Consider the following 8439-nt stretch of genomic DNA (forward strand, 5'->3'; position numbering starts at 1 on the left):
TTTTCAGAAGAGTTCTTACTCCTCCATTATTTTATCTATTCTTAACATACTGTACACATTAGTGTTACTAGTGAGAGAGATAGTCTGCTGGTTCAGTGCTGTAGTTTATTTTCATATACAACCTCAATCTCCCTCAGGAGTTTTCAAATGTTTTGCTCTCTCAGAGCATTTTTGCTGCATTTTTAACTGCCTCTTTTTATGCAAACCTTTGTTGTGCTACTCTTTGTGATGCAGAGGAGACTTATACAAAATTTGTGTCCCGTTTATAGTTCTGCAGGAGACAGTCTACATTTTAATGGCACTGCAAGAATAGATACAGTTAAACAGAGGTTTCAGCTACAGTCTACTTATTTGGCCATATTCACAACCTGCAGCAAGTTTATACTTTCATTTTTCATTTTTCTATATGTGCAGACATCAACCAGCACTGAAAAAAATAATGAATTTATTTAAGTAAAAGAAGCATATCTTTTTAATTATTTTCAGTTATACTGCCGTTGGAATTATCTGCTGTGGCTACTACAGCTGTGGCTTTCCAAGTTGTGAAGAAATAGGTAGGGGGTTTAAAATGTTATAATTTAATACTGATAGAACACTAATGGCAATGTTTAATAATACTCATGTTACTAAGGATATAATTTGTTTGCTGTCCACATCCTAACTGAAAAAACCACATTGAAGTTTAAAATCATAAAAAACAAACAAAAATAATTAAGACTTGCTTTGCTATGGTCTGCGATGGCCTCAGGCACACTGGCAATCCCTCAGTTCGAGAATGATCTCCATGGCTGGATCCAGATGTGTTTCCTTAAGGACAAACAGCTGTGGCACAGTAGGTGCTGCTGTTACTTGTTCCCAGAGAAGGCCCATGCACATGCACCCTGGCATGCAGCACGCTGCCCAGGATGAGGTAGGGGAGGCTGGGGCCATCACCTGGGGTCCTGTGGGTTTCCCGGGGCTCCAGTGGCAATGATCTGGCAGCAGGGAGCCTGCATGCCAGCCGGAGCATGGCTCCAGCCTGACAGACTCATTTCTGGCAGTGTACATTGCTGACACATGTGCCACCCCATGCTGCAAATTAGTGTTGTCTGGAAGTTTTCATCAGTCTGTGGTGCAGTTGTTGGCAACTTGAAGGTCAAGGATTGTGAAACCAACTGCAGTGTAATTCTAGCAGCACTGATAAGTAGGAATATTAGGCTGAAAAATATCCAAGTGCTGGACAAACAGGACAGTTTCACCCACTGCTGAACAGCAGGGCAGTTGTACTACCAAATCACTCATGTTCCTGTCCATTAGTCTAACAGACTGTAAAGCTATGGTTCTAGGAGTTGTATACCTGAAGGCAAGGTTGTGTTTCCCTAGGCACGTAAGTGGACCTGGAGACACGTAGACCTCTCCCTATTCCTATAATGAGAGCACTTATGCACTAAACTGAGGCATTTTCCCTCTTGCATTCAAGTTCTCTGGAAAAGACTCTTTCAGATTCAGTATAAGATCTACCTTTAAATTCACTGGCATATTTAATTTCACAATAGCTGCCTGGACCATCTCACAGTGAAAACTGAAGTTACTAGACTGAATAGAAAAGCAAGTTGCTCTTTGTTCTTCTTCAGAAACCATTTCTAAATCTCAACCAAGATGTTACAACATCCCAGACTGCAGGCACCCTTTCATTTTCAGAAGTACCATGAACATTCATATCAATTTAGAGCACACCAAAAAACATACCCATAGGTACATATGAGCATTTCCTGATGGATTTATTTCTTTATTATACAGGTTGATAAAAATGATATAGTCATCAACAATAGTCATTCAAAAAAAGATATGAACTCACAACCTTTTACAGACAAAACCAAATCAATAGTTTGATGTTAACCAAGGAAATATTTGATTATGCACGCTTTTTTTCTGAAAGGAATCCGTAAATCAAAAATTGAAGTGTGTTGGTTGCTGCCTTCAGCATTTTAAAGAATGACACATTGTCCCCCAGCACAAAGCCTTGACAGCAGTTTTTAACCCATGACTTTGCAGACTCCAAGTTAGCATTACATCACTAGGCCAATAAGCCACTTGCATTTATTCCTACAACTCTCCTGGGGAGTAGTGTGCTCTCAAGGCAGCAGGCCCTCTCTCAAAAATAGATTTAGCCATTTTCCCCAGTATTTATCTGGGCTTTCTCTGCATAAAACTACAATCGTGCCCCCGGAACAGCTCCTGTGCTTCTCTGTAAAAGCCATTTCCTCAAGTATATTAAAGATATTACACCTTTCCAAACTTTCAGACACCCCTTTGATTCTACAGGCAATATGAACATTTTGCAATGATGTACATTGTTTTTAAATATTCTGACAAACAACCCATATTTGTACTCCTAGGCCACCTAATCTTTTACCCCGCATGGGATTTTTTGGACATAATCTCTATCCAACATCTACTTATACAGTCTAACAAGCTTATTATTTTAATTATAAATGCTGTTTTTTGGAAGAATTCAACTCAACGTCCAAGGCATTTAGAACCTTATTCCTTCCTAAACAAACCAACAATTTGACACACTTTCTTCCTAAAAGTCATTTTTAAATAAGATAGGGAAAAAATGCATCTTTGTTCAGCTTCAGTTTCCAGAAGGTGGTTCTTCTGATGTGTTGATCTTTTATGTAGAGGAGCACTCTACTATTAAATTCCCATTTCTCACATAGTTCTTTACACTGTGACCAAGTCACCTTTAACCTTCTCTTCCTTAAACCAAGTAGATTGTGCTCTTAAGGTCTTTCACAATGAGGCCTGTTAATTAATCCTTCAGTCATTCCTGTAACTCTTCTCTGAACCCTTTTCAGTTTTCAGCATCTTTTTAGAGTTGTGAACACTAGAGCTAGACACAGTAGGTTAGTAGAAATTGCAGTAAAGCCAATGTAAAAGTAGCATAACATCTCCACCCTTACTCAACATTCCTCTGAATTCACATTGAAGGATCATATTAATTCTTCCGACTACAGAACCACATTGAAAGGTAATGGTCAGCTTAGTATCGACTGAAACTCCCAAGACTTTTCCAGAGTCATTGCTTTCAAGGATAATCACCAATCCAACAAGCATGGCCTGCATTCCTTGCTCTTTTTCCATGTGGTACATTTGGATTTTATGCAGCTAGATGTATCCTCACAGCTTGTTCGAAGAAAACAGAGGCCCTGACCAAATAACATGTAGTGTAGCTGGTCTTTGTGCTGTAGTAAAAGAGGAGTAAAAACTTTGGGCCAAATTTTACTCCACCTATTAGGTGCAGAAGTGGAGTAATGTACCTAAGTGCAATTCTATTCTGCCCTGCTCAAGTTTCTCAAAAACAGTTAATGCAAAAGAAGGGTGGGTTTTTTGCTGGGTTGTTTATTTGGGGGTGGGGTGGAGGGTTGCTGTTTTTTGTGACTCAATCTTAGGGTCACATGGTGGTCTGTTACAAAAGTAGATGCATTAATGGATTTTCAGGATTTAGAGAGTATTGTAGAATCACACTTAGGTACCTAAATCCTTTCTGACACCATCAAATAGAACTGAATCTATCCCATAATGCACAGACTTACATTGGAGCAGAATTAATACAGGAAAACAAATCAGGAGCAACTTTGCCAATGTAGGTGCTGGATCTCTGCACCCAGAGGTAACTTTTTGCTCAAGGCCAACAGGGTACTTCCTGCTTCCCTCAATGCCTAGTGGGGAGGTGCTGTAATCATGTCTATTACACACAGCTAGTACTGCATTGTCAGTTATCTGTCTGCTGCAGATCTCATTGTAATGTAATGCAGTGTACAAACTGATGTAAATTATATTGGTACAACTTTTAATGTATCCAGGCTCTGAAATTTCCAGTAAAGCTGTGTGGTTTAGTCAGGTGTGGATTATCTTGTTTTAGAAAAAGCACAAGTAAACAATGACTGAGGCTATCTTTTCCTCTTATATTATCACTCCCCCCAAACCCCCCCAAAACAAAACCCAAAAACAAACAAAAAACCCCTTTCACAAAAAAAAAAATTCAGATGAGGGGTCAGTAATGTTTTTAGGTGGCAAGCTAGGATAACCCAGTTTGGGTTGAAGGTGAGCTGGGTCTGGCTGCCACTTTTTGCCCTACTGTTTCTCCCTGCTGCCCAGGTGTGGCATGCCACAGATTAAGTTCCCAACCACCTAGCCACCTGCTAGCACCAAATACTGCCAAAGGCCCTGTCTGCTGCAGTGGATCAATGGCTCTACAGGCCAGACTCAGCCTGTGTGCCATTGGCTGCTGACCTCTGTTTTACATCAAGGGAATTTTATTGACCATTTCTTAGTTAGACCCCAATCTCTCAAAATTTCTTTTCACTTCATGCTTAACTATCCTGTCTGAAAACATGGTTTTCCATGATTAAGTAGCTTTGTCAGTCCTTCAGAATTACAAATGACAAAGCAATATACCAATGTCCGGTGTCGTTATTAGACTCATTCTCCTAGGACATCTGAAATGTGGAAGGTTGAATGACATCTGAATAATACAATAAAGTACTAGGCAGACCCTTGGTCTGTAAGCCAAATTCTTTTGCTGATCTCCTGGATCTATCATTTACGTGCCATTTAACTTTCAGCTCATTATAGCCACTTCACTGCTAATTCCTGCTGAAATCACTGAAGTCCCTAACCAGGGAACTGAGTTATAGATATAGGTCCCAATAAGTAATTATAACATTGTCTTGCAACTTGAAGCAGCAGAGAGGTCTGCACATGGGAACATTAACCTTTCTTCCTCTGGGTTAGCTCTTCCACTTCCCATTGGGCCCACCAAGGGATAAGATATTCTCAGGAACAAGGTCAAATCCAGGGGGATGGGTGCACTGGTACAGTTGCACCCCACTTTAATTCCTGTTCCACTTAAGCTTTAAAACCAACTGCCTGAGAGGGGCAGTGGCATTTCTATATAGACAGTGCTAAAAGAGTCAAATGACCTCACGGTTTATTATCATATCTCAGATTCCTGTAATCTCGCTTTACTCCATAGGTGTTAATGACTCTCTCTTCATTTTAAAGATCTTGATATTCCTCTATTTAAACTATTGTTTCTTTTGCTATGTTGCTGTTTGTTAGCAACTCAAGTGTAGTAATATTAACTCATGTGAAGAAATGACTCCCTGTGAAGTACTGGATATACTGTCAAGACACTCAACAAGGCTAGATTTTGTTTCAGGAATATGAAACATATATTTAACTATAATGGCTACAGGACCAATAAAACAATATCCTTTGACTATTTTGACTTTTTTGCTTAATTTTGTGTCTTTTAACTGTATATGTGACCTAGCAAATTAGTGTGCATTCCTATAGTTCTTTTTTTTTTTATCTTAAACTAAGTAATATAGTGCTATATACTCTAGCATATTTGTAAAGCATCTAATTTATCTTTAACAAGAGAGAAATATATATGCTGGGTTATATGCAGTGTTGTACCATGCCGTCTGCACCCCCCTTTCACGCTTCTAGATCCACCTATGCTCAGGAGCCAAGATTTTCAGCACTAGAAGTCTAAAATCAGGTTCATATTTATTTAGGCACCGAAATAAGGACATGGCCTGTTTTTCAAAGGTGATAAACATGCACTATCTTCCAGAAGGCTCTGATGGGGCATCATCCAAACAATTTAATCTCCAAACTCTTCATGTTGTTGCCATACCATGCATGGGAGCACCACCGAGATTATGCCCTGCCCATTCACTCCTGCTCAACACATGCAAAATCCTAGAAATGTGGCAATGTAGATGCCTGACAGCAGCCAGAATGTATGTCTTAGTACTGCCTTGCTGCCCTTTGGCTTGGGCATGCTTATTGGAAAACATGCTGGTCCATTCTAAGGTGGCTACACTACCTCATTGTTAGGGTAAGGTATGCATGGTAGATGAGGGAGTGGGTAAGCTGTTCCCCATTCCCCAGTAGTGCCTCCAAGCTGAGAATGGAGGTTGGTGGGCACAAAGGTCAGATCCCTTAGCAACATACTAAGATATATACTTAGCATTCACACAAAAGGAAAGGAAAAATATTAGCCCCTGAATTTGCAGCACTGCTTCTTATAGCATGTGAGTATTGCATGGTAGATGTGAGCCCAGGACTAACTTCATTTAGGTCATGATCCAAAGCTCACTGATGTCAGTGGGAAGTTTGATAGGTTAACAGCACAAGGTTGCAGACCCAGACAGCAAGGGGTCTGAGTTAAGTGAATTGAAATGCCAGATCTGCCTGGTGTATCTTTTTTTCTTCAAGTGAGCCTATGCACTCCCTATAGGTAAGAGCCAAGCTGATGCAAAAACAGATTAAAGAAATAAAAATGTAGTACTTCTACCTGGCTGTTAGCTTCTTAAGGAAATCTGTTCAAAATGCTGCCATTTAAAGAGTGTAAACCATATATATTCCCAATTTTAAAAAACACAAAAAGTAATTAAAGATCACTTACATATTCTTCACGCTACTCTGATGCTAAGAGCATATTTATTGCCTGGGAATTAACATGAGTTTTTATAATAGTTGTGGAACATGCAGGATGGCATTCTGTTCTTTTGTCAATGTCTAGAAACCAAAGCTGGTCACCTACATGGTTTTTCAGGTCTCACAAATGCCAAATATGCATAGGTTGGCACTTTAGTCCACTGTAACCCTATGCACTTGGATGGCTACACATGCAAACATATGGGTGATATGCTCTGGCAGCATCATGAGAGCAGTACATTTTTTTCTCTCAAGTAGTTGAGAGACTAGGATACTCACCTGGTAGGCTACAGGACCTGGATTCTATGACCCCCTCGCCCAAAGGAGGTCTGACCTCCTCACATGCCATTTTGGCCAACATGCCACAGGTCAGAGAATATCTGATCCCTTTTCTGGTGTCCTTTTGCACACTGCCTCCCTGAGCAGCTCTAAAAGAGAGGTCTATCAGAGATATGTGCAGCCAGGAGAAAGGAAGCAAGCTATGCAGCTCAGTGGGGTGGATCCTGTCTTGGGAGGGAGGAGACATTGAGTTCTAGCTAGCCTCCTTCACAGTGCAGTTCACTCTCTGCAATGCCCTCCATCCATTTTTTTCCAAAGAATATGTTAATGGCCCAGCTTCAAAAGGAGCTCTGTAGAAAAAGGTAAATAATGCGAGAACTGAGGTGCCTGCTGTACCCTCACATCAATGCAGACCACATCACCAGTGGACCAAATAACAAGAACATTTGAGGTACATTCATCTGCAACTCCACCCACATCATATATGCCAAAACTTGCTTACAATGTCTGTCTGCTATCTGCATCAAATAGACAGGGTAGCGTCTACATGAAAGAATGAATGAACACCCATGTGACATCTGCTGCAGAAAGAAACAAAGGCCTGTGTCAGAACACTTTAACTTCCCAGGATGTTTAATTGCTCACCTCAGGATTGCTGTTCTCAGGCAGCAAAATTATGGAAACCAATTTGGACAGGAAATTGTGGAGCAAGAAATGATCTACTGGATTGTATTAAGCAGGGTTTAAACAGAGACTACAGATTCTTATCCCATTACCTGGATTACCTTTTGTGACCGCTTTGTTTATATGCGTTCTTTACTTGCTTGCTTCTCTCAGCACTGTCTCCTTCCTCCCTTCCCTTTCCCTCCTCTTTTCTCACTATATAAACTGCTTGTCCTTCCATAGCATTTGATGAAGTGAACTTGAGTTCAGAAAAACTGGTTCTCTATATATATCTTTTTAGTTAGTCTATACGGCTGCCTGTACACATGCTCAGTGTTGGGGAGGGCGTTTTAATTAGATTGGTTCCCAGACAGCTGCTCTAGTTAAAACAACTCACCATCATGTGTATTAAGCCCCACCAGCATTTTCAAATGGCCATGAGGAGCTTTATCTAAAGCTCATTTGATGAGGTTTAGATAAAGTGCACTAGGGGCCAGTTTGAAAGGTGTGGGAGGGTTTAATGCATGTGACAGTGAGGCAGTGCTGAAGTGTTCTAATTAGAACTTGAATGAGCATGTTTATAGGCACCCTAAGGACCATATGTAGCCTGCCTCGTGCAAGAATAGAATGCTAACCTGTGCTTTTGCGGTTCTTCTGCGACTTAGATGGCCAAAAATGCCACATAGACAATCAAATCTGGACTCATAGAAAATCACAAAAGTATAGAATGCCACATGGATTATTTTGGCAGTTTCATCTGTCTTTATGGCTTTCTCAAAGTGTTGTTTCCTTTGAAACATTTAATGTTTTCCTTAATTAACTTTTTCAATCCTTGAAGGAGGTTGACTTACATGTATGGAATAAAATAGTAGAATAAATGGTCAGAAGACATTACTTGACAGCAATTGAGGAGCTCCAGGCCACAGTCCAGAGACTACGTGCCATCAGGGACTGCGAGCAGGAGATAGACTCCTACTGCCAGGCCCTTCTCCCCCGGGAGCC

The sequence above is a fragment of the Crocodylus porosus genome, unplaced genomic scaffold (genome assembly GCF_001723895.1).
Source record: "Crocodylus porosus isolate Cpor-Errol unplaced genomic scaffold, CroPor_comp1, whole genome shotgun sequence".
Lineage (NCBI taxonomy): Eukaryota > Metazoa > Chordata > Crocodylia > Crocodylidae > Crocodylus > Crocodylus porosus.